The following is a 25,257-nucleotide window of genomic DNA, read 5'->3' as shown; positions in this document are numbered from 1 at the left end:
TCCAATTACAAATTCGGGGGAGGGGCAAGGTACATGTTCACTCAAAGGGTATCTGTCCCCCCACAAGGACCTTTGTTACATTTAAGCTCTATTTAGCAAAGCGCTATGGACAACCCCCTTCAGGCCATGGGCAGATGTTCCCAGTGTGATGTGATGTTGAGCTTGTCCATTGTCTTCCTCCACAAGTTCACAGCCTTGAGTCAAGTCAAAACTCCACATGGCCACAACTTGCCATCACAACTTTGTCATGGCTTCCAAAGGATGCATATCTGGTACAGGGCCATGCAGTTCAAAAGGCAGACTTACGTCATCCCAGCCAGGCTTTGATAGTCAGCCCACTTGTCGCAGGCATTTCACCTCTTGTCTCGCAAGACCCACGTGGGCCTCCCAGGTCGGACTACAAATGGCAGCGTCATCTAGGTAGGCGCGGGCTCAGCCCCTGGGTCCATTCACCAGCCCATTAATGACCTTGCGAAGGGTCACTCACGCTCCCGGCACGCCAGACGGAAGCCCTGTGCAGGAACTCGTGGGTCATTAACCAGCACAGCTGGGAAGCCCAGGGGCTCTGGCTCTCTTCACGAGCCCCCAAGCCAGCATCTCTTGCAATCCCTTGGCCACTGATTCAGCATGCTGTCCGGTAGCCCAGCAGCAGGGAGACTGAATAGGCCGATGGTCTCCGGCCAGAACAGAGAGACAAGCCAACACATCGTGCCCCAGGAGGGTCGAAAAGCGTTCCTGACATTCCGCCAGCTGTCCCATCAATTGGCTTTCATGTTCCGAGCTCCGGTTCTCCGGCAAGGGCTCCTCTCTCACGCCTCCTCCCTGGCGGCATTCTTCCAGCAGGTCAACCCCTCGGCCCGCCTCCACAGGCTCCCCCCACGGAAAGCACAGCCCGCTTTCCCTCCCCAAGGCCTCTCAGCACATTCACAGGACGGACCTTCAGCCGCCGGGCAGAGTTGGGGAACGTTAAGAGATGATGCACCTCACCAAGCTGCTGTTCCACTGCCAGGGCCCCTCTTACGGCACCAGGCGTTTGTCGGACTCAGTGGGCTTTAAGACCAGCGCTTTATCCCAGGCTGAAACGCTCCCATTCCGGCCTCGGTGTCACACCAGCTTTCTTGCTGGCCTTGGGCGGCTGGCAGGTTAGCTCGGGCCCCTTTCCCTGCTGTACGCAGGGTGTTCTGCAGGGCCTGCACAGAGGCTACCGCCAAAGTCGAGGCTGAGTCCAGCCTCCCCTCCCCTCCCACGCTTCCTTTGGCACGTTTGGCGGCCCCCGACGTTCTCGGCTGAACGTCAGCTCGTTTGGGGACTGTCCAAGCTGTCCTGGGAGAGTCATGACAGGCGACAACAGAAAAGGTAGGGCTTGATCCCAGCCGGCGGCATGAGTCACTGCATCGGCCTTGAATGTTTCCCCCAGTGCCTGGTCACCCTCTCCGCCAACCGTTCCCTTTGTGAGGGGCCGCCGTGGCGGTGCAGTGCTGCATTCCAGCTGCCTCCCATAATGCCTCCAGAAGGTGGGACGGAATAAGCCTCAATCCCTCGCCAGGCTCCGAGGCAGTCCGAATTGCTTCTGCTCCACCAAAGCTGCGCAGGAGACAGAGACCTCCTGGCAGTGCCATCCTTCACCGCCTCACCTTAACGGCATTTTGCTCAAATGTATTTCAACATCTTGACAGAAAATAAGCCCTCCTCTCAACATTCTTTACTGTAATTTCAGTTGCATCCGCAGTACATACCCTGAGCTTGGGGAGTCCCTGACAAAAAGCAGGTTTTCCAGGGAATGTTCAGCTTCCAGCTTGCTAAAAGCCATTGACACATTCATTCATTATTACAGTAGTCGCTTTATGAGCTGCCTGCATCTGGGTATACTTTGGTTTGTCACATCCAATCACCCAGTTCCTAAAGGCGGGTGTATGTATTGCAGCATGCTGCTCCAATGATATGCCACGCTGCGCCAATACAGTTTGGATGCAGGGAAAAATGATGCGTGGTCTTTTGCTGCGGGTGGCATGAAATCAGGAGGAGATGACAGAAAGGCGCACAAAAAATCAACTCGTGAATGTGTACGTTGCAAATCCCCATATGGATTTTAGAACAGATTTCTTTGTTGCATGAAATCAGGAGGAGACGACAGAAAGGCGCACAACAAATCACATATGAATTTTAGAACAGATTTCTTTTGAAAAATGCCCACCTTGGGCGGAAGTAGGAGGGAACCAGCTGGACTAACCCAGCCAGCCTCCCCCTGAGGATTTTGACCACTCTGGGATGGATAGAGCGACCCGCCCCTAATCTGGCGCAAAATGACCTTTACATTACGAGAGCGAGAGCAACCACGCTAGCCTTCATGTTGCTGGGGAAATCATGGAAAGCTGTGAACACGCTGGAGAGGGCTCGGTAATCCTAGCTATTTTTATAGTTGGAACTTGGCTTTCTTCCACCATCCCTGCAGCTCTGGGACAGACAGAAACTCAGTAGGTGGCGTTCCCCCAGCATTTAGAGGTGGGAGCTGCACCTGTTGATGTTCTGGCTGTCATGCCACCGAAGTACAGCCAGGATATCCACAGCTTCTGCTTCCCCCCTCATGTGCTGTAGGAAAAGCCGCACCTGTTGAAGTTCTGCCTGTCATGCGCCTGGCGCAGGAGTCCTGGGCCCTCTGCCCCTGCGAGGCACTCAGCGGCGCCTTGCCTTTGTGAGGCCCTCGGCTGGAGGCCGGCTGGAGCCGAATGGCGCCCGAGGCCTCGCAGTGCTGAGGCAAGAGGCAGCCGGGCGGAGGCGAGGAGGCGGAGGCGAGGAGGCGGAGGCCGTCTCGGAGGACTGCCCAGCAGCCGAGGCCTGTGTGGGGAGCAGGCCGGCCCTCCTCAGAGGCACGAGCGGGCCTTCCACGGGCGATGGCGGCCCTCTGTTCCCCAGACCTGTCTCCTCCCCTCGGGGTGGGGGACATTTACCCGGCACGGGCGGAAGCCCTTCTCGGCTCCTTCCAGGGCCAGAGGCAGAAAGGGCGGGGGGCACGGAGCGGCCATGGTGTGTCCCCCTCCCTCCTCCATGCAGCCACTCCTTCTGTTAAGAGTCGGGGAGACGAATAAAGTCCAAAGGTTTCCCCCTAAACTGGCACGCCAGCCAGCCCCTGCTTTGCTCGTGAACGGGGCAGGAGCAGGAAGGAGAAAGACGGCTGCTCTCCCTCCTCCGCCTTAGAATCTTGCATGGAAGGCATCAGCCACACGTGAGGGGAGAGTGCCTGTGGGCATGCGCAGAGTACTATCCCCCACCACGGAACCACTTTGGCCGGCTCCCAAAGGCAAAGGGCGCCGCTCTCGGGCAAGCTTGAGTTCCTTGCTTGTCTACGGTTACAAGTTCAGTGCTTGGGACTGAGTGTGTAAAATCGGACAACGGGGGGGAGAGGTGGCCCCCCAGTTCTGAAGCCTCAGGAGAAGATGCAGACTTAGCACCTCTCTTGAGACCAGCCTGAAGCACCCCTCTCTGCCCTTCCCTCCACTTTGCATTTCAATGAAGAAATTTATGTATGTATGTATGTATGTATGTATGTTTATTTATTAAATTTCTTAAGCGCCCATCTGGCTGGTCACCCAGCCACTCTGGGCGATGTACAACATTAAAACAGTTCAAAATAATAAAATTCCACATTAAAAACATCACATTTCTAAAATTACCCTAACCCACCCCAAACTCCTGCCTGAACAACTACGCTTTTAATGCATGGTGGAAGCCCATTAAGAGGGGCCATGGCAGAGTTCCCTAGGGAGGGAGTTCCACAGAGTGGGGGCCACCACAGAGAAGGCCCTCTCCCCCGTCCTCACCAGCCTAGCTGTCCTGGCTGATGGGACAGAGAGAAGGCCATCTGAGGCTGATCTTGTTGAGCGGCCTATCTGGTGTTGCTGGAGGCTCTCCTTGAGATACCGTGGTCAACGCTATCAAAAGCTGCTGAGAGGTCGAGGAGAACAAGGAAGGACAATTCGCCCCTATCCAGAGCCCTCCTCATATCATCCACCAAAGCGACCAAGGCCGTTTCTGTCCCATGCTCAGGCTTGAAGCCATTTTGTGGGAGGGGGACTGACAACAGTAGCTTTCAGAATAGGGAGCAGTCGGCATAACTTGGGCATCTTGAACGCCTCCAGTGGGAGAGCCCCCCCAGGTCTCGAGGTCACTGGTTCCATTGTCGTAATGCTCTAACGGTCAGGACGTTTTTCCTGATGTCCAGACGGAATCTGGCTTCCTGTCACTTGTCCCCGTTATTCCTTGCCCTGCACTCTGGCATGGTTGAGATGAGATCCTGGCCTTCCCCTCTGCGGCAACCTTTCACGTACTTGAAGAGCGCCATCCTACTTCCTCTCAGGGTGTTTCTGCATTAGGAAACCCCCCAACAAAAATCCACATTCTTTCCGGAGTTTCTTGCGTTTGCTTCCTTTGCAGGATTCGGAAGGGCTCCTTCACACGGCAGACACGTGGTTTGAACTGAGGGAGTGCCTTCCTCCCTCCCTGGCATGTGTGCAAAGGAGGGGGGGGGGTGTCTTCTTTCTGTAGCTTAACTTCTGCTGGGGCTTTCTCACAGCCCCCAGGAAACCTCTGACTTACTTCTGAGTAGACTGAAAATGTAAGATTGTGCCCTACGTCTGCAACCCTTGGCACATTTCTGTGAGAGTAAACCCCATTGAACTCAATGGGACGCACTTCTGAGGAGACATACTGTAAGTTCGCCCTGTAATTCTGCAACCGTCATCACACTTACTTGGGCGTAACTCAATGGGGTGCTCTGAGTCAACAGAAGACGTTGCTCCTGAGCTGGGTGGGGTGGGGGATCAGATGCGTCTCCCTTCGCTGCAGGGAGGCATCTCACCCTCTTCTCCCTCCAGCTGAGAAACGTGCTCAAGCATTTGCATGGCAGACACCTGGGAAGCGGGGAAAGTCCTTCCTCAGCAAGGCTGGAGCGGAGGCAGGAGGTGCAACCAGCTGGAGCTGGAGCGGAGGCAGGAGGTGCAACCAGCAGGCGATCCTTGCCTTCACGCCTGGCGAATCTGCTCCTGCACGCCCTGCTCCCATCCTCAAGGCCTTCGTCATCCTGACCACGCGCCCCCAGCACCTGAAAACAGATGCCCACAGCAGGCAGGCAGAGCCGTTTCTCCCGCTCCTGGGGAACTTCACGGGGAGGTTATGCCGCTCCTGTTCCATGAGCTGGGAAAAATTCCACGTTCGTTGCGTTTGGGGAAAAGACAGGATAGGCTGGGGGAATTGCAGGAGACACCCTGGAGGGTAACGGCATCATCTATGGGGCCCGCAAACTTCCGTGACGGAGCCATCTCAACAGAAGGATAAAAGCTCAGTGTGATGAACACGCCAGGCCTGCAAGGCCAAATACAGGCCTGACATCATGGCCATCCTTTCCTGTGATCAGCTCCGGGGTGGCTGCTGGATGGCCACGACGTCCTGTATCCCTAATGACCTCCAAACGCAGCCAGCTTGGAGAACATCGCTCAGGGAGACCACCCCCCGAGACTTGAAGTGGGGGCAGGGGCTGGTTGCATGCATCGGCAGCTGTTTCTAGAAGCCACGAGAGAGAGGGGGAGAGAGAGAGAGAGGGAGGGGGAGAGAGAGAGAGAGGGAGAGAGAGGCAGGTGGCCACACAGGACACAGAGATGCTGCCCCTTTGTGCACTGACGTCTTTGGCCAGGGCTGGCTTAGTTAAAAATGAGCCTTCACAGCTGCCAGTCCTGGACGCTTCTTCGAAGAAAGGTACCGAGGATTTGGAGGAATCCAGACTCTCCACTCCGCTCCACTCCGCTCCACTCTGCCAACTCCCGTCTTAACATGTGATTAGGGATGTCAGAGCATTCCGCCACGGACTGGAATGAGATCGAGTTCCCTTCAGTCTGTGCCACGGAATCCTCTGCGGAGCGGCGCCACAAGGTCCTGCGGAGCCAGCAGTCATGCGGCTCTTTTTTTGGTCATCTGCACAGAGTCGCAAAGTTTCCGTAAATAAGAACACAAGGTAGGATATTTTGATAAGAAATAGGTAAGTTTAAAAACAGAAGAAGAATTGTGCTCACCGCCTTGTTTGTGGGGTGTTCTTTTTCACTTGAAATCCTCCGTCTCCGTTTACTTTCAGCCAAAACACCTCCTCCTCCCCGGAGGACAGAGTTGCACAGAGTTGGTTCTCCTCTCCATTTTAGCCTCACAACATCACCAACAAGCTGGATGTGGAAATAGAAAGCCTAGCAGGGGGAATAATACTCGTGCAGGTCTCCAGACCGGCACGGTCATTTTAAAAGTTTTTCTCTGTCTTTCTGTCAAAAAGCGTTGCTTTAAGCAAAGAGTGCATCGCTCAGGCACACCTAGGGCAGCCTTGTTTTGGGAAGCCCCGAGGAGGAGGAAGTCTTTGGGCTGAAAGTAATTACTGCACGTCTCAGGGCAGGGGAAAATATACCTAAATATCTATGAGAAATAGCCTTTCTTACGGAAGTTATGCAGAATTACGGCTGTCGGTACGGATTTATCTTTGTAATTTTCGGAGCGAAAAAAAGGGTATTCCGGGGGTTTGAGAATGACGGTACGGATAGGGGTGTATGAAACCCCACTTATCTGGCTCCACCGGGTTCCGCTGGGGGGTGAGGCGCTCTGTCCCTCCCCCCGGAATCCTGGCCGGCCAGCTCCGCTCCACGGGGATTCCGCGGAGTCGCCGGCCGGCTCCACCAGCAGCCGGATATCTGGCCGCTGGCTAGCAGGGATGCAAATGGCGGCGGCCGTAGCCACCGCCGTTTGTGTCCCTGTAGTGAGCCACCATAGGCTATATAAAGACTTACGTAGCCTATCACGTCTGGGTTAAAAAAAAAAATGCTTACGCAAATGGCAGTGGCTACGGCCGCCGCCATTTGTGTTCCTTATTGTAGGCCGTCTTAGTCTACGTAAATATTTACGTACACTAAGATGGCGAAAATAAGGGGGAACGCAAATAGCGTCTTTACATAGCCTATTACGAATGGGGAAAAGCAAAAAAAAAAAAACAGACTGCAAATGGCAGTGGTGGCGGCTGGTTGGAAGTCCAGCCGCTGCCGCCGAAACCACCGCTGGAGCCGCCGCCATCCGGAACATCCGCCCCAGGTAAGTCTTGTCCCGGGGGGGGTTTCCGCGGCAGGCGGGGGGGTGGCAGGCCGTTTTGCCACGGAGTTCGGGGGCCCGAATACACTGGCATTCGGCCTCACCGAGATCCCTGGCAGAATTCTCTGACATCCCTAGGTACGGAGCACTGGCTGCAAACTGCGGAAGTCAAGCGGCACGGAAGGTACACAATTCGTACATCCCTACTACTCAAAATGGAACACAGTCCTCCAAATGTGGCCTGGCCAGTGCAGAATGGAGCAGAACTATGACTTCCCACGATCTGGAGACTATGCGTCCATTCCGTTTGTCCCCCCTACTCCTTTCTCCCAATCCCCCTCTTCTACAGAACCTCTGGCCTTCCCCCTTAGTCCTCAGCAGAAACAGAGTCCAGCTCTGTGAAACGGCACTTGCTCATCCTAATTCCTTGTTTCCAAAGCCCCATCTGCGGATCTCTCTTGGATCACATTCTAAATTGTGAGCTCCTTGCGGCAGGGACTGGTCTTGTTTGTCACTCTGTTGAGTTTACACACATGTTGATTGTACTATAGAAATAATCAAGATCTTGAACTTACTATGATTATGGTGATCTACTATTCTTGTTTAAACACAGTCTCTATATAACTTCTCTATCCAGTTGACAGCTGGTTTTCTCCTGCCAGCTCATAGGACCATGAGAAGAGCTGTGCTAGAGCAGGCCAGGGGCCTCTCTGGTCCAGCATGCCGTTCCTGCAGGAGCCAGCCAGATCCCCTGAGAAACCCACAAGCAGGACATGTCACAACTGCTCCCTCATTGTTCCTCAGCGCGATGAACCTAGGACTGCCCCTCGAATGTGGAAATGGATCTGGAAAATTAACTTCCCAGAGGCTTACCGAGGGATATCTAGGGTGTCTATGGCAACGGTGAAATGTGAACTCGGGACTTTCCCATTCCTGGCACATAGACCACACAATGCTATTTCATTATTACCCCCCCCCCGCCCCCCAATTTACCGCAACCCGGGAATCAAGAAGATACCAAGAATAAAGGTAATAGGCATGACAGCAACTGGACCCGGCCATAGCTGGTGCCTGCTATTCACATTCACTAACTTGGACTCCGGAAAACTGAGGGCAGAACGTGTTAGTCCACCAGTCCAGCGAAAGCCAAAAGGGACTTCACGTGACCATGTGCTCTTCCGCCACACCTTCCGCCGTGACGTCACCTTTCATCATTGCGTTCCGCTCTGGATATGCTCCTTGCCCCCCCCCCCACAATCCCTCGGTTGCCATAGGGACGGCAAGGAACCATTTTGCATCATTGCGATTCTCTTGCCTATTCCCTACCGGACGTTTGATCGGTTAGGAGTGTCGGAGTTCGTCTCTCCGTCGATTAGCCAAGGAGTTTCTCCAGTCGCCTTATCTGGACATTTTCTGGCATCATGGCAGGTAGGATATTCGGCCATCTGGGTGTTCAGAAGGAGCCTTCCTTTTCCATGGGGCTGATGGAGACAACAGCTGTGAGGTGATGGGACCACAGTTGGGGAAGGGATAAAGTCTTTGGGCGGGATAGAGCAGGTAAAATGCAGGGATGAGGAAACGGAGATAAGGTGAGGCAAGAAGGAGCAAGGAGCCTGCAAGTCCACAGCCACAGTGCAGGGCACAATCCAGCAAAATCAGTCACAACTCCGTCCCGGCCGTGCCAGCGAGGCTTTGGTTAGCCACGCTTCAGGATAGCCCATCGCTTTCAGTGGGAATTAGTCCTGACTCACCGTTGCTGGATGTGCCCACAATGACTTTGTTACGGTCTGAAGCGGTGGCTTCTTTATGTCTGCACTACCACAAATGTACACAGCGCTTTACAGAGTAGGGTCAGCAAAGCAGATGGGTCTCTGTCCCGAGGAGCTTACAATCTAAATGTTGCCAGTACGGGCAACAGCACAGGAAGGTGGGGGAAGGGTCACAGGGAGGACACGCGCACAACTGTGGTCAGGCCCCAGGGCAGGCGGAGGCTTCGTGTCGGGCGAGGAGGAGGCGCTCCTTCAAGCGGACAGGAGTGGTGCCCATTGTGTAGAAAGGAGCCCCACAGTCCGCCCTCCCCTCAGGCCTCCCAACCAGCATGAAGGGAGAATCCCCCCCAAACCCCCATCTCCTCAGCACCCAGATCACACTTCAGGGGCTGTGGAAAGGGGCAGCAGACTGTGAGGCAGCTCGGAGCAGTGGAGTCAGAAGCGGGTGTGTGAATAAAGTCCGCCCTGAACGGACTCCCATTTTCCTGCCGTAACCCTGAGAAGGTGCGAAAGACAAACGCTCTGCTGTGGTTTCCCAAGATAGATAGGATAGCCCCCCGCCAGTCTCCCCCCGAGCCCCTTCCGCTCAGGCCAACCGCCAGTCCCTTTGGACTCCCGCTTGCACCATAACATTCTCTGGCCTGGTAGAATCCTGGGGTCGCCATGGGGACAGCCGCCAACCAGTCCGGCAGCCCTCGTGAGCATGCGGCACCAGCAGGAGGAACGTCGTGCCGAAGGTGCTGCAGAGGTCTGCAGGCCAGAACAGGAGCGTCCCAGCGAGACAAGTGGGGCGCGGGAGGGGCCTGCTTTGAAGCGTACCGCAGCCGGGAACTCCCTCACGGGCCGTAGGGGAAGCACCCTTCCTCGACCCTTCGTCCTCCTGCCAGCTGCAGAATCCTCGTATCGGCCTCCTTTATGTCTGCGTGTCAGGGACACCGGGACCACGTATGTGAGCACTCAGGACCGCCGAAGTCTGTTCACTGGGCCTGAAGGGCTGACGGGTGCTGAGGCGGACCAGGCGGTGCAGTGGTTAATGCCCCGCCCCCTTGCTTTGTGTTGCAGATCGGGCCCCGAACCCACGGCCACGGGGAGGCTCGAGCCGCCAGCCCCGGAGCACCCCAGAGGGGACTGCCAGCTCTCCGCCCTGCGCCCCCGGAGCCTCCGCACCAGGCCTGAGTGCCGCTGGGCCGCAGCCTCCCGCCCCGGCTCTGCCTCCCCAGCCGGACCCAGGGAGTGCCAGCACCCACAGCTGCCCGTCCCCGGAAACAGTCCAGCTGCAGGGAGGTCGGGGGAGCCAGGATCACGCGCAGACGCCCAGCTCAGCAGCGCTTTCTCCTCCCCTCCATGGGTGGGCTGCAGCTGGCCAGTTCCCCGGGCCTCTCCGTGGGCCACTGGCATCCCAGTTCAGAAGCCTTCCCACTGCCAGCCCCATGGAGCAGCTGTATGCCCACTCCCACCTCCAGCCGGTGGCCAGCCTGCAGCGGGTGCAGGGGCTGCCTGCCAGGCAAGGACAGGTCTGGCAAACCCCTTTCCGGGATGGGGCTGGCCTCTGCCTGTACCGCCGTGCCACCTTGGCGCCCATGCCGCAGGGAGGCAGGAATCCCCCTGCACAGACAGGCAGCGATGTCCCTGGGCCACCAGAGCCGAGCGACAACATGGTCCTCCAAGAGGTGGAGCCACAAACCACCGTGACGCCGGCTCCAGCCAGCGGGTCTTCCACGGCACCATCGAGACCCGGCATTCTCAAAGCCTCCAAAGCAGGCTCCAGAGGTATGTGCTGATCTTTGCAGAAAGGGGTGGTTCGCGTTTGGTGATTTATTATGACGTTTCTTATCTGCCCAATGACCACTGTTCTCTGGGCAGGTTGCAGACATTTACAAGACCAAAATACCACAACCATGTAGCATATAATACAGATGCTTCAAGGGATAGAATACAATGCGATGCAGAACAACAAACACAGGAATCGATCAAAGAGCCATGAAATCCAGGACTAGGTCCTAAAACGCCTGGAAGAAAAGGGAGGTCTTTGCCTGGCACCGAAAAGATACCAACGCGGTGCCAGGCGAGCCTCTTTGGGGAGCTCCTGCCACCACGGAGAAGGCCCTCTCTCTTGTCACCACCCGTCTAGCTTCGTCTGTCGGGGCACCCACAGAGCCTCCAAAGATGACCTGGGGTCTGAGCAGGCACATAGGGGTGAAGACACAGAATCATAGAATAGTAGGGTTGGAAGGGGTCTACACGGCCATCGAGTCCAACCCCCCGTTCACTGCAGGAATCCAAGTCAGAGCATCCCCAGCAGGTGGCTGTCCAGCCTCATCTTGAATGCCGCCAGTCTGGGAGAGCCCACTATCTGCCCAGCTCATTGGTTCCATTGTCGTATTGCTCCTGATGTTCAGCCGGAATCTGGCTTCCTGTAACTTGAGCCCATTATTCCGTGTCCTGCCTTCTGGGATACTTCTAGATACTCTGGTGCCAAGCTGTCGAGGGCTTCACAGGTCAACACCAACACTTGGCCAGGCCATCTCTGTCCAGATCGGGTCACAGTTGGTATATCAGCTCCATGCCCCCCTTGCCACGTGGCAAGTCGTCCGTATCTCACTCTCAGTGTTTCTCCATTCCTATCTTTCCCTGGCAGGCACCACCCTTGGGGAAAAGCATGTCTCCTGGGCTTACAACCTCCAGGGAGCTCCTGCTCAGCCTAGAACCAAGGAGAACCCCAATAGCAGCCAGCATCTCCCTGGCATGTTTCAGGCATCTTTTGCCCCTGCCTCGTCCAACGAATGCTCTGAAGGCTCCGCTTCTTCTGGGAGTGTCCCAACCAGCCACAGAGGATTCCGACGTGAGTATTGCACAGCCTGCACCTGGGCCACGGGCTTCCTTTATCATAGGGCATGGCTGGTCTGGAGGTCCAAGCCTGAACAGCCCCCCATGGCCAATCATCCCTTTTGCTCTGTTCCTATTTTTCAGCGGCAAGCACCTCTGTTGGGAAAGAGCATGAGTCCCGCGGTCACCACCTCCAGGGAGTTCCTCCTCAAAGCCAAACTGGGGAGAATCCAGCCAGCAGCTGCCAGATCTCGGTCACGTTTGGGATGCCTCTGGTCCCTGCTTCACCCACCGAATGCGCTGCAGGACCGGCTTCTTCCAGGAACGTCCCAACCACCGACCCCGGACTGCAAGGTGATTGTTGAGCAAACTAGGGGCTGAGCTCCATGAACGTGTTTTCCTGGCCTTGTAATGCCTGGCTCACCGGCATGTCACACGAGGTACACCCCAAACCTTCCTCCTCCTCATGCGATTTCTCCGTCGACAGTGTTGTTTTCCAAACTCCCATGACGATGTTTTTTCTGGTGCTTGAGATTTTCATGTGCTACATGTGTGTTCCAGCTAGGGATGTATGGAGTTTGTAAAATCTGCGTCGTCTGCATTTCACAAGTTGTGAGGTGCCTTCCGTTCTGTCGGCCGCTCGCGGCCAGAATTGGATTTGTTCCCCATTTCCCAAGTTTGCACAAATGCATACTTGTGCAAATGCACAAATCCCTCCAAAATGTGTAAATTCCCCCCAAATGCACATTTTCATGCTTTCCCCTGTGGGGGAAATGGGCATTTTCAGCCAGTGTTTTTTCTTTTACGGATTTCTCCGGCATCCCTCGTTCCAGCCAAGCTGTAGCGGAACTCTTGCCAGCAGGAGCAGCCGGTAGTGCAGCAGCAAATTCAGAAGTGCAGGGTCCCTTCAGCATGGCCACAGCCCCGCCCCTCACAGCCACGCCCCCTCCTGGGATGATGCCACCTTGGAGGATTCTGCAATACAAAGGAGCTTTCAGTCACTTCCTTGGTTTGGAGTATCTGGTCAGAGTAATTCAGAATTATTAAAAGGTCCATTTGAAAAGAAAACGCACACACAAAGTAATGTCCAGCACCTTGCTAGAAAGTATTATTTGGTTAGTCCCTTTTAATTCAAGGAACATGTAATAATACTAATACTAAAAATGACGCAATCATCGCATATTAATGATGAATGATTATCATTATGAAGAGCCACTGCAAGCAGGTGTGAAGCAATGCCCCGTGAAAAGAAATGGAACGTAGTCCGCGGTGACCCACAACTCCTTTAAGGCTGCAATCCTGTACACACTTATCTGGGAGTAAATCCCATTGAACACAATGTTACTTACTTCCGAATGGACAAGTAGGATAGCCCTGCAGTCCCACTACAGACCACTCCTTTTCCCACGACAGTATCCCGGGGTGGGCTGGTGGAGAGGCGGCCTTTGGCCCAAGACCTCTCCAGGCTGTTCCTGGAGGGATCGTGAATACTGTTCCAATTCGGTGGATATGTTCCATTTCATGCCTGCCTCATGCCTCGTTTTTTCTCTTGGTCATCACCTTTGCTGCTATCTACGTTTCTCATGGAAGGTTCAGGGTTTTCTGACTGTGCCCTTCGCTGTAGTCTCTGTCTCCTGATGTGGGCTGTTCCCTCGATGGTGAGCAGGGAGCAGGACATGGGGCTCTGCTTTGGGTTGCTCTTTCATCTCCTGTTGGAGTGGGTTCCTTCCAGACTTGCAAGTCCCTGGACTAGGCTTGAAAATTGTGAACACTCTGCCCATCAACAGGGAGCCTGCGGCTAAGCCATACCTCTTGGAGTTCCTCCGGGAGAAGTCAGGGGAAAACAGCTCACGGTAAGTGTAACAGCTGTGTTTTTACTGGAGACATAACCAACTCACGTCTCAAGATAAGCCGGCTGAGGTCAGCCCCATGGTCAGCACCGCTTGCAGGAGGAAGGAGGAAGAAGATGGGAAGGGAGAGGGAGAAGACCAGGAGAAGGCAGGAGGACCTCTCAGGGAACCCCTCCCACCTTGCTCAGATACATATTAGCCCTTCGAGTTCAGGTTCAGTGACTCATGGCCCTTGTCCCTCCAACATAAACTCCACTGAACACATTAGGACTTCCTTCTGAGTAAACACACCTAGGATCCTACTGTCCACCAGAGGGGTTGGGTCCAACCCCAGACCCCTCCTGAGCCATGAAGGACAAACTGGATGTGCAAACAAACAGCAGGTGAAAACGCGTCAGCACGAGCGACAGACCAAGGCGGCATCGGCCCCCCGCCCGCTGCTGCCGTGGCCAGCCCGCCGGGGACGCAGGCAGGCAAGGAGCGGGGACAGGCAGCAGCGTGGGAACACGGGGAGGAAGCTGAGGGGCTGGCTGGCTGGGGACAGTCGAGTGGCGAGGCGTGGCGTGGCGGCTGCTCTGGGGGTGGAAGGCGGAGGAGCCGAGGGCTGAGGAGGAGACTAGGGGCGCTGAGGAGAGGGAAGGGGGCTTAGGTCCCGCCACAGTGCTGACTTCCACACAGAAGGGTCCCTAGTGGAGATCCCCTCCTGGGACCAGGCGTTGCTCCTGAAACCACCCCCAGGAAGATGGTGTGCACATCCCCAATGAGATGAAGGGACGTGTTGCGTGAGCCTAATAAGAGCGTGGGGTCCATGAATACTGGGAGGTTGCTCCATTACTGACCCATGTGGAATGCTTACGTCATACAAGGTACTCCTTTCTTAAAAACACAAAACATTTAAATGCAATGCACGCCATTTCAGGCAACAAATAAAACCCTTTCACCTTAATAGGTATCAGCTGCAACCCATGAATCTCAACCAGAAAACCGCCAATGCAACAGCAGTAAATTCAGACTCCAGCAAAGGAGAAGCAGGAATGCAGCAAGTCTTCTACTCCTTTCTAATGACTTTCTGTGAGGCCCTAGGCTGGTGGGCCTTCCCGGGAAGAGAACGAGGCGTTCGCCTGCCTTCGTTTGCGCAGAGGAAAGGAAGAACGGAAGATCTCCTTTGGTTGCAGATCACTGATTCCTCTTCATTTCATTCCAAAGGAGGCGAGGGAGTGGCGTCAGACACCCGCCAACGGGCAGATGTCCCAACATCTCTGGAGCTCCACGACCCAGAGGAATTAAATCAGGTCCCGGCTGAGAACGCTGCGCTGAATGGTGAGTGCCAAAGATTCAGAGGGCGACTCCACACACCTGCCAAGTGGGGCTTGCTTGCGGAATGCCTGTTGGTGCACAGTCTCCCCGAGCTTTTTCCGTCGCTTTCGCAAACGGCACTACCCCCCTGTGACACATTCCTTTGAATGGGCTTTGAGGAATGCAGCTCACCGAGGCCCTTTATTTTGGAAGAGTATTTTTTAAATCTGCAAGTGATGACCACAGATCCAGATCCATAGTCCCAAATCTCCCCTGGAATCAATCCGTTGGACCCTGTGGGTTCACGGGTCTCGTGCTGCTTTGCTCTCTTGCCCAGTCTGGAGGGTGTTTCCCTCATTTCATGTCAGGTATGAAAATTGCCCCCCTCTCCAGAAATGAGGACACCCAAGACGTACATGGGATCAACAGGCAACAGCTTTATTGACCTATCAGAATCGGCAACAGGAGAAAACAGCTTAGCCACCAGCTCACAGCCTTCCAGTACAGGCCCCTGCACCGCAGCGGAGAGCTGGAAGAACAACCCTCCTGCTCTCAACCTGGCCTGGGCGATTCCCCACCTTGCAGCCTCAGGCCCACTCCCTCCCTGCTCACGCCAGACCTGCCAGCAGCACCAATGGGAAGAGAGCCCATCAGCTGCCTTAAATACAGCAACCCCCCCCCCCCCCCCGCAGCATGAAGGAGGTGAAAAGGAGCTCCCTGGATGCCAATTGCAAGGCCCCCCCGCCCAACGCCCTGCTTAGCCCTGGAACCAGCGACTCCCCCCATCCCACACCACCCACGGAGGGTTGGGCGAGTTGCCATGTGGAGGAATGCTCTGAGCTGGTGGGAGGCAGATCCTCCCGTGTTTCTTCCTGGTCTAGGCGGCGGGGGAAACTCCTCCCACGCTGCACGAGGGGCAGGTGGAGCCCCCTCCGAATTGTGGGAATCGGAGAATTGCTCTCACGTTCTGCCTGCAAAGTAGCAAAGGTTCCTTGTCCTGTAATCATGGGCTCCACTTTCTCTCTCTCTTTCAGGGGTGGACACAGTGAATAGGCACTTAGCAGCACAGTGCCTGAAGGCCGGGGCAGCCCCGGTGGATTTGTTTCCCCGGGAGCAAAGATCAGGCCTTAGCCAGAAAAGAAAATGCCCCGATCCTCAGTCCAAAGAGGTGGGCAAACTCCCCAGGATCCCTCCAGAGCCCGGACCTCGCAGGAGCCACCCCCCTTCGAAAGCACCACCAGAGCCTCCCATGAATGGGAAAAGAAAATCAAAGTCAGCCGAAGGAGGACCTTCCCCAAAAAGGCTCCCCACAAGTCTGGACCCAGATCACTCCAGGCCCCCAAGACATCCGGGAACGGGAAGCACTTTGGTACCTGGGGAAAGTCAGGAAGGGCACAAACATGAGGGGACAAGATCTGAGCCTGTGCCATCTGGGGCGACGGGGGGAGAAACAGTCCCCCACAAGACCGAGGAGCCTGGGGAGAGTGCCCCCGTGAAGACTGCCGGGGTGGCCAAGGATGTTTCTCGGCCCCAGCGCACCCCGAGGGATCGGGGCTCTGAAGAACATCAGTGTAAATATCAAGGCAAAGACCAGGCAAGGGTGAAGGCCAGTCTCCCTGGGGCGAGGGGGAAAAAGAGAGGCGCCAAGCTGGAGCCAGAGGAAGCCTGGAAGCACGTCCCCAGGCGCAACCTGGCTTTGCCCGTGGCAGAGCCTGTGCAGGGCTTCTCGCCACTGGGGGAGAGCAGAGCTCCATCCCTGCCTCTGCAGAAGCTTCCTCCAGTTCCTTCTCCCTGCGCTGTTCCCCAGACACTGCTGGCCGCGCCCGAAAGAGCTGTGCCTGCGCCTCCACCAAGGCCACCATCGTGCTCACTGCCAAAGCCATGTCCAGCCTCACAGCAGCCACCGAGCTCTTTGCCACGGCCGCCACCGAGCTCCCTGCTGAGGCCCCTGCCAAGCTCTTTGCCGAGGCGAGTGCAGGCTTGCGTGCCCAGGCCAGCGCCGACCGCTTTGCCACAGCCAGGGCAGACAACGTTGCCAAGAGTGGTGGAGATCTGCTTTCCGAAGCCAGTGCCGACCTCTGGGCCAAAGCCAGTGCCAGCCCCTTGGCCCAAGCCGCTGCCGAGCATAGTTTCCAAGCAGCTGCCCAGTTCATTGGCGAAGCCACCGCCTTGCTCAGTGACTGGGCAACAAGCAACCTCGTTGCCTCAACCGCTGCCACAATCTGTGCACAAGCCGGTGCTGAGAACTATGCTTCACCCGGCAGTGGCGCACCCCTCTCAGCCAAAGCCACCGTCGGCTCAGTTTCCCCACGCCGGCGGGTGGAGAGGGCAGGCCAGGGTGGCGGGCAGAACACCCGGTCTCCCCACCAGGCCAGCCGGTCCCACAGAAAACATCCGGAAGCCAAGCAGCACGGGCACATCCACTCTGGCGACAAGCCAGCCTCCGGGGGACGACCCTCCTGCCTCTTCACCGCACAAAGAGGACACGTCCAACCCGTAGAGGACCCCCCTGGTGGCCTGGAGGCCTCGGAGCCTGTAAGAGAAGAGCAACGGCCCATCCGAGAGATGGTGAGCGGCAAGCCCAGAGGGGCGGGAGCGGGCAGCCGCTGGACGTTGGCGGGGCGAGGGCAGCTTTCCGTGGGGCAGGAGGGAGAAGTGGACATATCCATTTGGCACGGCTGCCCTCAGCATCACCCAGAGGGCAGTTAAATGTATATAGGTGTATATATGTGTGTGTTTGTAACTGGTTAGATTAGAAGGCTGGAGGAGTTCCTGAGTTATCTTGAAGATCACATTTGATTGCAGTATGTTATATATCACTATAAAATATTTCTAGCTTCATTAATGTTTTATAGTTGTTATATTATTTGGTTGCTTATTTACTATATCACAGGCATAAAAGAATTTTCTATTTTTTAATTTTAATACTGTCCCAATTAAATCTATACTTTCTCGTTGTGCTCCTTTTTATATCCATGTGTGTATTAGGCTTATAAATTGTTCCTATACATTAATAGTTACATATGCCTTTCTGCAATGTCATATTTATCTTAGCTCTTTGTATATTTCTCTCATCAGTAGCTAGTGTTCATTTGTATATTAGGTTCCTGCTAATGGTCTTTTAATTTCACTGCTTAGATCTCAAGGATGAAAGACATTCCTACTTGATTGGAATAGATGTTATCTTACTATACAATATTAATGCTATCTGCTTTACTATTTCACAGCTATTATATTAATTTATTCTGGTGTGTATTTACTATATTACAGACAGGAAATCTTTTTGTGTTTGTTGATCATATTTTAGAAGTTTTATCTTCCAACCTGTTTACAGATTTCTTATATCTTTTAAAACTGGTAATCTTAATATGACTTTTCTTTATTTGATAGCACTGTTTTATATTACAGTTACTGGCATTAAAGAGTCGTTGGTTAATTATTAGTTATTCATTCATTCATTATTTGTTACTTCCAATATCGAGATGTTTATATTAGGTTAATCACAGAGTTGTTTCTATACTGACATAATAAAAGTATGTTATATTTATTATTTTCTGTCTTTCTGGTCATTCTATGATTACAAAAGAGCATGGTCTGAGAGTCTGAGAATCATAGCACTGTGGCGTCTTCACAAGGATTCTGTGAGGCTGATCCCAGTTTGCAGGTGGGAGACTGTTACTACTTGCCTTCTGCAGGTTCACTTCATCAGTGGGCATAACGATAAGCTTCCTTCTGGCTTAGACTAAGCAGCAAGTAAACATGTCAGGGGTGTCCCCGATTAAAACAGTCTGAGTTGATCGATGTCATCAGTTTCAATAAATTTGAGTGCAATCCTATGCATGTTTAGACAGAAAGAAGTCCTACAATTCCCAGCATTCCCCACCAACATGGCTGGCTGGGAACGCTGGGAGTGGTAGGACTTCCCCCCCCCATCTTAACATGCGTGGGATTGCGCCCTCAATCAAGGCTGTGATCTGCATAAAGTTACATGTGACCAACAATAGTTTTGAATTGAAAATGCGTAGTTTGTCTTTGGTGATTGATGTACTCCTGATGCAACAAAATGAGGTGACCAGGAGATGGAAAGTACTGCCGTGCAACGAAAAACAGGAATACTTTCCAGTGTAGGTGGAAAAAATAAAATTAGGCATTGGCTTTGGTCCACACAGGGCTCCACGAATGGGTGCACCGTACCAGTACAAGTCACTTCACAGAACCTACTTCCAGGTGTGTGTGTGGGGGGGGGCATTGGAGTGAATGTCATCTGACTGGCAAGGCCTGCTCAACCAATAAGAGAGCCCCCCCCCCAATCCAGGCTCTCCCCGCCCCCCATTCTCCTTTGATAGAATCCTGGAGGTTTCCTCCCGTGTCTCTACAAAAATCATTCACCTTCTCCCCCCCTCACATTAATTACTTCCTTAGAGCAACAGCCATTAAAGGAACACAGTATTCTCCCTCCCCTGAAGCTGCTGATGGGAAAAGGATGCATAGGAAGCATCCTTCAGACAATGTAGGGTTTTTTTAAGGAACACGCTGCCACAACACATGTATCTGGGTGGACACTGAGCCCATAGAATCCCAGAGTAGTTCTGATTCTGAGGAAGAGCAGTCGCTCCTGGGAGAGGAGCGTGCTCCTCTTTCCCAGGGCCCACAGCTGACGGAGATTCCTCCCACCAGCATTCCTAGATTAGAAAGCAGTCCAGGGAGTGACCGAGCACAGATAGCAGACGTGGTGGATGCGCGACGGAGACGCAGAGAGCGGCGTCAGATGGAGGGCGTGGAAAGGAGGCGTAGTGCCCAGTTGGCGACAGTCCTATGTCGCCTCCTGCCCAACCTGCCAGTGGGCAAAGGCCCCCTCAGGCAAGCCCACAGGCTTGCTTCACCCCCTGCCTACCCCCTCAGGACCTTGGAGACTGCTCTCCCTTGACTTCATCACTGACTTGCCTCGCTCACAAGGTAAGACCGCCATTCTGGTGGTGGTGGATTTGTTTTCCAAGATGGCCCATTTCATCCCCTGCTCTGGGTTGCCCACAGCCAGGGTGACGGCAGAGCTGCTCGTGGCGCATGTTTTCCGCCTCCACGGATGGCCCGAGGGTCTCATTTCCGATAGGGGGGCCCAATTCACTGCCCATTGCTGGAGGGAGCTACTGGCGTTGCTCCATGTGACGCTCCGTCTTTCCTCCGCCCACCATCCACAGACGGACGGTCAGACCGAGCGCACCAATGCGACTCTGGAGCAATATCTGCGCTGTTATGTCAATTACCAGCAAGATGACTGGTTTTCCTTGCTGCCTCTCGCAGAATTTGCTTATAACAATGCCTGCCATGCTTCCACCCGCCACACTCCATTTTTTGCCAATTTTGGTTACCACCCCAAGGCCTTTCCGTCCACCCTAGCTCCCTCTTCAGTGCCTGCGGCCCAGGACTTTTTAGCGGAGTTGCGAGCGGTACACCACCTCTTACAGGACTCCCTCGAGCAAGCCAAGACAGCCTACAAGGCCTCTGCAGACCGGCGGCACCAGCCGGGTCCGTCTCTGCAACCGGGGGACTGGGTTTGGTTGTCCACCCAATACGTCCCCTCTCACTCACCCGCAAGGAAGCTCACGCCTCGCCGCACAGGGCCTTTCCAGGCTACGGCCCAGATTAACCCTGTTGCTTTTCGCCTGGCTCTCCCGCCCTCCATGAAGATCCATCCTGTTTTTCATCGGTCCTTGCTGTCCCCCCTGGTTTCTGGCGACCCTCATCGCTCAGTCGGCTCCCCCCCACCACCAGTGCTGGTGGAGGGGGAGGAGGAGTTTGAGATCGCGGAGATTCTGGACTCCCGCCTTTCTCGTGGCCGCTTGCCATATCTGGTGGACTGGAAGGGGTACGGGCCTGATGAGCGATCCTGGGAACCCGCAGAAAATGTGCATGCTCCGTTGCTGCTGAGGCGCTTCCACCAGCTGTACTCCCAAAAGCCCGGGGCCCCAGGGGAGGAGCAGGAGGGGGGGCCTCATGGGAGCGGGGATGATGTCAGGGTGGACACTGAGCCCATAGAATCCCAGAGTAGTTCTGATTCTGAGGAAGAGCAGTCGCTCCTGGGAGAGGAGCGCGCTCCTCTTTCCCAGGGCCCACAGCTGACGGAGATTCCTCCCACCGGCATTCCTAGATTAGAAAGCAGTCCAGGGAGTGACCGAGCACAGATAGCAGACTTGGTGGATGCGCGACGCAGATGCAGAGAGCGGCGCCAGATGGAGGGCGCGGAAAGGAGGCGCAGTGCCTGGTTGGCGCGCAAACAACGGCTGCGCCCAGGGGATCCAAGGGAAAAGGGGAGGGACTCTCCCTAGTCCTTAAGTTCAGGGGTCTGCCAGTAATTCCCTTTCAAACGGGGACCAACTGTTTCAACTTAGGGCATAGGTACTCTGCTGCTCAGATCTAGTTGCTACCTGTAGAGTTGTTAAGTTGTAAAAGAAGAATAAAGCTTTGAAAGGAATCCCTTTGTCTGTGTCTGGACTTGGCTACTGGATTAGACTGAGAGAGGCCTCCAAGGAGCCCTTGACAACATGGTGGTGAGCACTAGATGAGACAGCTTTAAAACAGGGGTGTTTTCCCTTGAGTCGAAGAGATGCCCAAAGCTGTGAGTTCTGTTTGTAACCTGATTCAGATCGTTTGCATGAATGTGGCAGACACTGGGCCGCGGCTGGCGCACATCTCCCACATCATCCTCGGTTGAGTTTCCAGCCAGTTGAGATGACCCAAACACCGGGGAATGGTGGGCCTGAAATGGTAAAACCAGGACTCCACTCCATCAAAGAATGCGGGCTTAGGGACCATGGGATCTGAAGAAGGCCGTGATTCTGGAGGCACACAACCCCTCATGCCCGTCTTATCTCTACAGCGATAAGGGTTAGGGGTTCACGGCCATTCTCCTGCCTGCGCTGGGCTCTAGACACGTGCTTCTATCACAAATCAGGGACAGGCAAGCAGGCAGCTTGGGTGGCATTGCAGGGGGAAAGTGGTTGGGTGTGGAAAGGGTGAACTACTCTCAGCCATGGCTTCTCTCCTGCAAGCTGGATGAAAACAGAACTAATTTCTTCCCATCTCTGCAAGGAAATCCACCTTCTCTTTGCCCATGGTAGCTCCCCAAACAGCTCTAGGAACATAGGGAGCTACCTTGGGCTTCCACGGAATTGTTTGCAGGGGGGACAAAGCTGGTGTGTGATTGTAATTGACACACATGGCAGTCGCTGCTGCAACATAGCTGTGCGTTCCTTGTGTGTCTGCACACGCTTTGTTGCGTGGAGTCATATCCCATGACGTTTAGAAGGCTGCACAGAGTGGCAGAACATCCTGGCGACTGGTCAGCCCTCATGCAGAGGAGTGTTCCAGTTCCCCTGCACATGGAGTGATACATCCGTCAGCGTGAGGGTCACAAGAGTCATACATCAGCGTGGGAGTCGGAGTGCCTGGTTCGAAAGGGGAGCCGAGATGCAGCGGGCAGAACGGAGACCGGAGGGAGCGGAGGGAGCCAGTGGGATCCTGCCAAGTCTGGACAGACGCTCCAGAGGAAAGACAGGGAAGGGCGTCCTGTCCGCGGGGTCGCTCTGCACGGTAGAGAGTGTCCAGCAGACTAAAACAGGCAGACATGTCCTCAGAAGCGCTGTGGGTGGCAAGACCAGGCTCCAAAAGTAATTTAGCACTGGGGACACGCCATCGTTCCTGGAGCAGAATACTCAAGGTGCTGCTGAAATGGAAAATGAAATCAGCGAGGCCTCCAAAGGAGGAAGTGTTGTAATGCTAGGGGACTTCAGTGACTCCCACATGGGCTGGATACATGCATGTTCCAGTCACAGAACCCTAGAATCATAGAGTCATAGAATAGTAGGGTTGGAAGGGGCTTAGAAGACCATCGCGTCCGACCCCCTGCTCAGTGCAGGAATCCAAGTCAGAGCATCCCTGACAGGTGGCTGTCCAGCCTCGTCTTGAATGCCTCCAGTGTGGGGGAGCCCAGCACCTCCCCAGGTCATTGGTCACTGGACTTAATAGAGCCCTTACCAAGGCCTTTCTCTCTTGGCAGCAAAATACGTTTCTCACAGCACAGAAAGAAGCATCTCTTGGCAGGTAGGAGGTACACAGTGTGAAGAACGACGACTGTGCATTGCTCTAGCTTCTGTCAGTAGCAAGATCTGTGGCCTTCACTGTTTGTGACTACAACTGTGAGAACCAGCGCTCAAACTGTGGAAATTGCCAACTCTCTAGCAAATCAGTGTACTTGTGCTGTTAATTCCTGCATTCAGTCCTGCATATCTATTCTTCTGAATCTAAATCCAAAACACTTCACCCCTTGCACTTTCATAGATTCCGTATGCCCCTGTGCATTTAACAATGAAACAAATCATATATGTCGCCTCCATATACTGCTGTCTATTAAGCAATTAAACCAGATACAGTATTGCATTTGCATGGCACATAAGGAGCAAAAAGACAAAGCGAGAAGAGAACAGTAACCAATACAACAGTGGGATAGAGCATAACGCATAGGATTTCAGATCCAGTGGCACTCCAGTGTACAAATATATCCCACCAGTGACATTTACACTTGCTTAGACCATCTTAAAAATCTCATTCCCATCTCAAGAGCATCATTTCAGCACATGCAGCATCCTTCCACAAACATTCGGTTTAGACTGCCCTTTCTGGTCTCGTGAAGTACCCCTTGCTGATACAGACGGAAGGTGGGGCCCAAGCCGCGGTGCATTTTCAAGCACGTGGCAACACAGGCAGTCCCCAGCCCACACCTCTCCCCCTTCTCAGTGACTTGGCCAGGCATCGCATCGTGATCTTTGCACGGGAGAAGCGGCTGCTGTTGCAGCGGTCAGGGGGACGCAGAGGACTATGCATGCCCTCAGCTGACCCTGAGGGAAGGCATTCGATGACGCAGAGGAGAAAGAAGGTTCGCACCCCCAAAAGGCAGGAGCCGTAGGCACAAAGGCAGATATAAACGCACTTCACTAAAGCAAAACAGAAGCAAAGTTACGGAGCACATTCAGCGCAGTCATGTACTTAATGTGGGGGGTTGGACTCGATGGTCTTGTCGGCCCCTTCCAACCCTGCTCTTCTATGATTCTGTGGCTATTCACATGTCTGCAACTCGCCTAATTCTAGGGGTGTACGAATGGTGGACCTTCAGTGCCGCTTGACTTCCGCACTTTGCGGCCAGTGCTCCATTCCGCCATTCACAAGCCCCCGGAATTCTCCTCTTTTTTTTCCGCTCCAAAAATTACGAAGATAAATCCGTATCGAAAACCATCGTTCCGGTGCTCAGCCGTCTCCATGAGGCTGCATAACTTCTGTAAGAATCGCTATTTTTCGTAAATATTTACTTTTTTTTTTTAATTGAAATCCTCCGTCTCCGTTTCCATTCAGCCAAAACACTTCCTCTTCCTCGGGGCTTCCCAAAAGAAGGCTGTCTTAGGTGTGCTGAGCGATACACTCTTTGTTTAAAGCAACGCTGTTTTAAAGAAAGAAAAAAAACCCTTTAAAATTACCATGCCGGTCCTGGAACACCCACAAACAAGGTGGTGAGTGCAATTCCTTTTGTAAAAAGACTCGCGTATTTATTATTGGAATATACTACACTGCATTCTTATTTAGTGAAATTTTGCAACTCTTTGTGAAGGACGAGAAAAAAGCCGCATGACTGCTGGATCCGCAGGACCTCGCAGCGCCGTTTCGCAGAGGATTCCGTGGCACGGACTGAAGGGAACTCGATCCCATTTCAGTCCGTGGTGGGATTTTCGGACAGCCCTACCTAATTCAAACCATCGTGGCTCCACCCCCAGGGAATAGCTCAACAGGTTCTACCCTCCCCCTACGCTACCACCTCCCCCACCTTTGGGGGGCTACCTTGGGCAAAAGACCTACGCTTTCTGCCCCACACACAGTGTTAGCGCCTCTCGAGATCTTGGGGCCTCCAATTACAAATCAGGGTTAGGGGCAAGGTCCATGTGCACTCACAGGGTATCTGTCCCCCCACAAGGACCTTTGTTACATTTAAGATCCATTTAGCAAGCACTGTGGGCAACCCCCTTCAGGCCACGGGCAGATGTTCCCAGTGTGATGTGATGTTGAGCTTGTCCATTGTCTTCCTCCGCACGTTCACAGGCCTGAGTCAAGACAAATCTCCACACGGCCACAACTTGCCATCGCACCTTTGTCCTGGCTTCCACAGGATGCATTATCTGACACAGGGCCATGCGGTGCAGAAGGCAGGCTTACGTCACCCCAGCCAGCGTTCTTCCTTCCCCTCACCCAGGTGGCCGGATGTCACTCCTACCCTGGTTAGATGTCTTCCACCCTGACAGGTCAGGGTACCGCTTGGGAGGCTGCAAACTCGGGGAGGTCTCGGTCCCCTGAACCCTCACCGG

This window comes from Heloderma suspectum, chromosome 6 (assembly GCF_057233095.1).
Source record: "Heloderma suspectum isolate Gila_16-S chromosome 6, 16-S_ref, whole genome shotgun sequence".
NCBI lineage: Eukaryota > Metazoa > Chordata > Lepidosauria > Squamata > Helodermatidae > Heloderma > Heloderma suspectum.
This window is presented reverse-complemented; position numbering follows the sequence as displayed.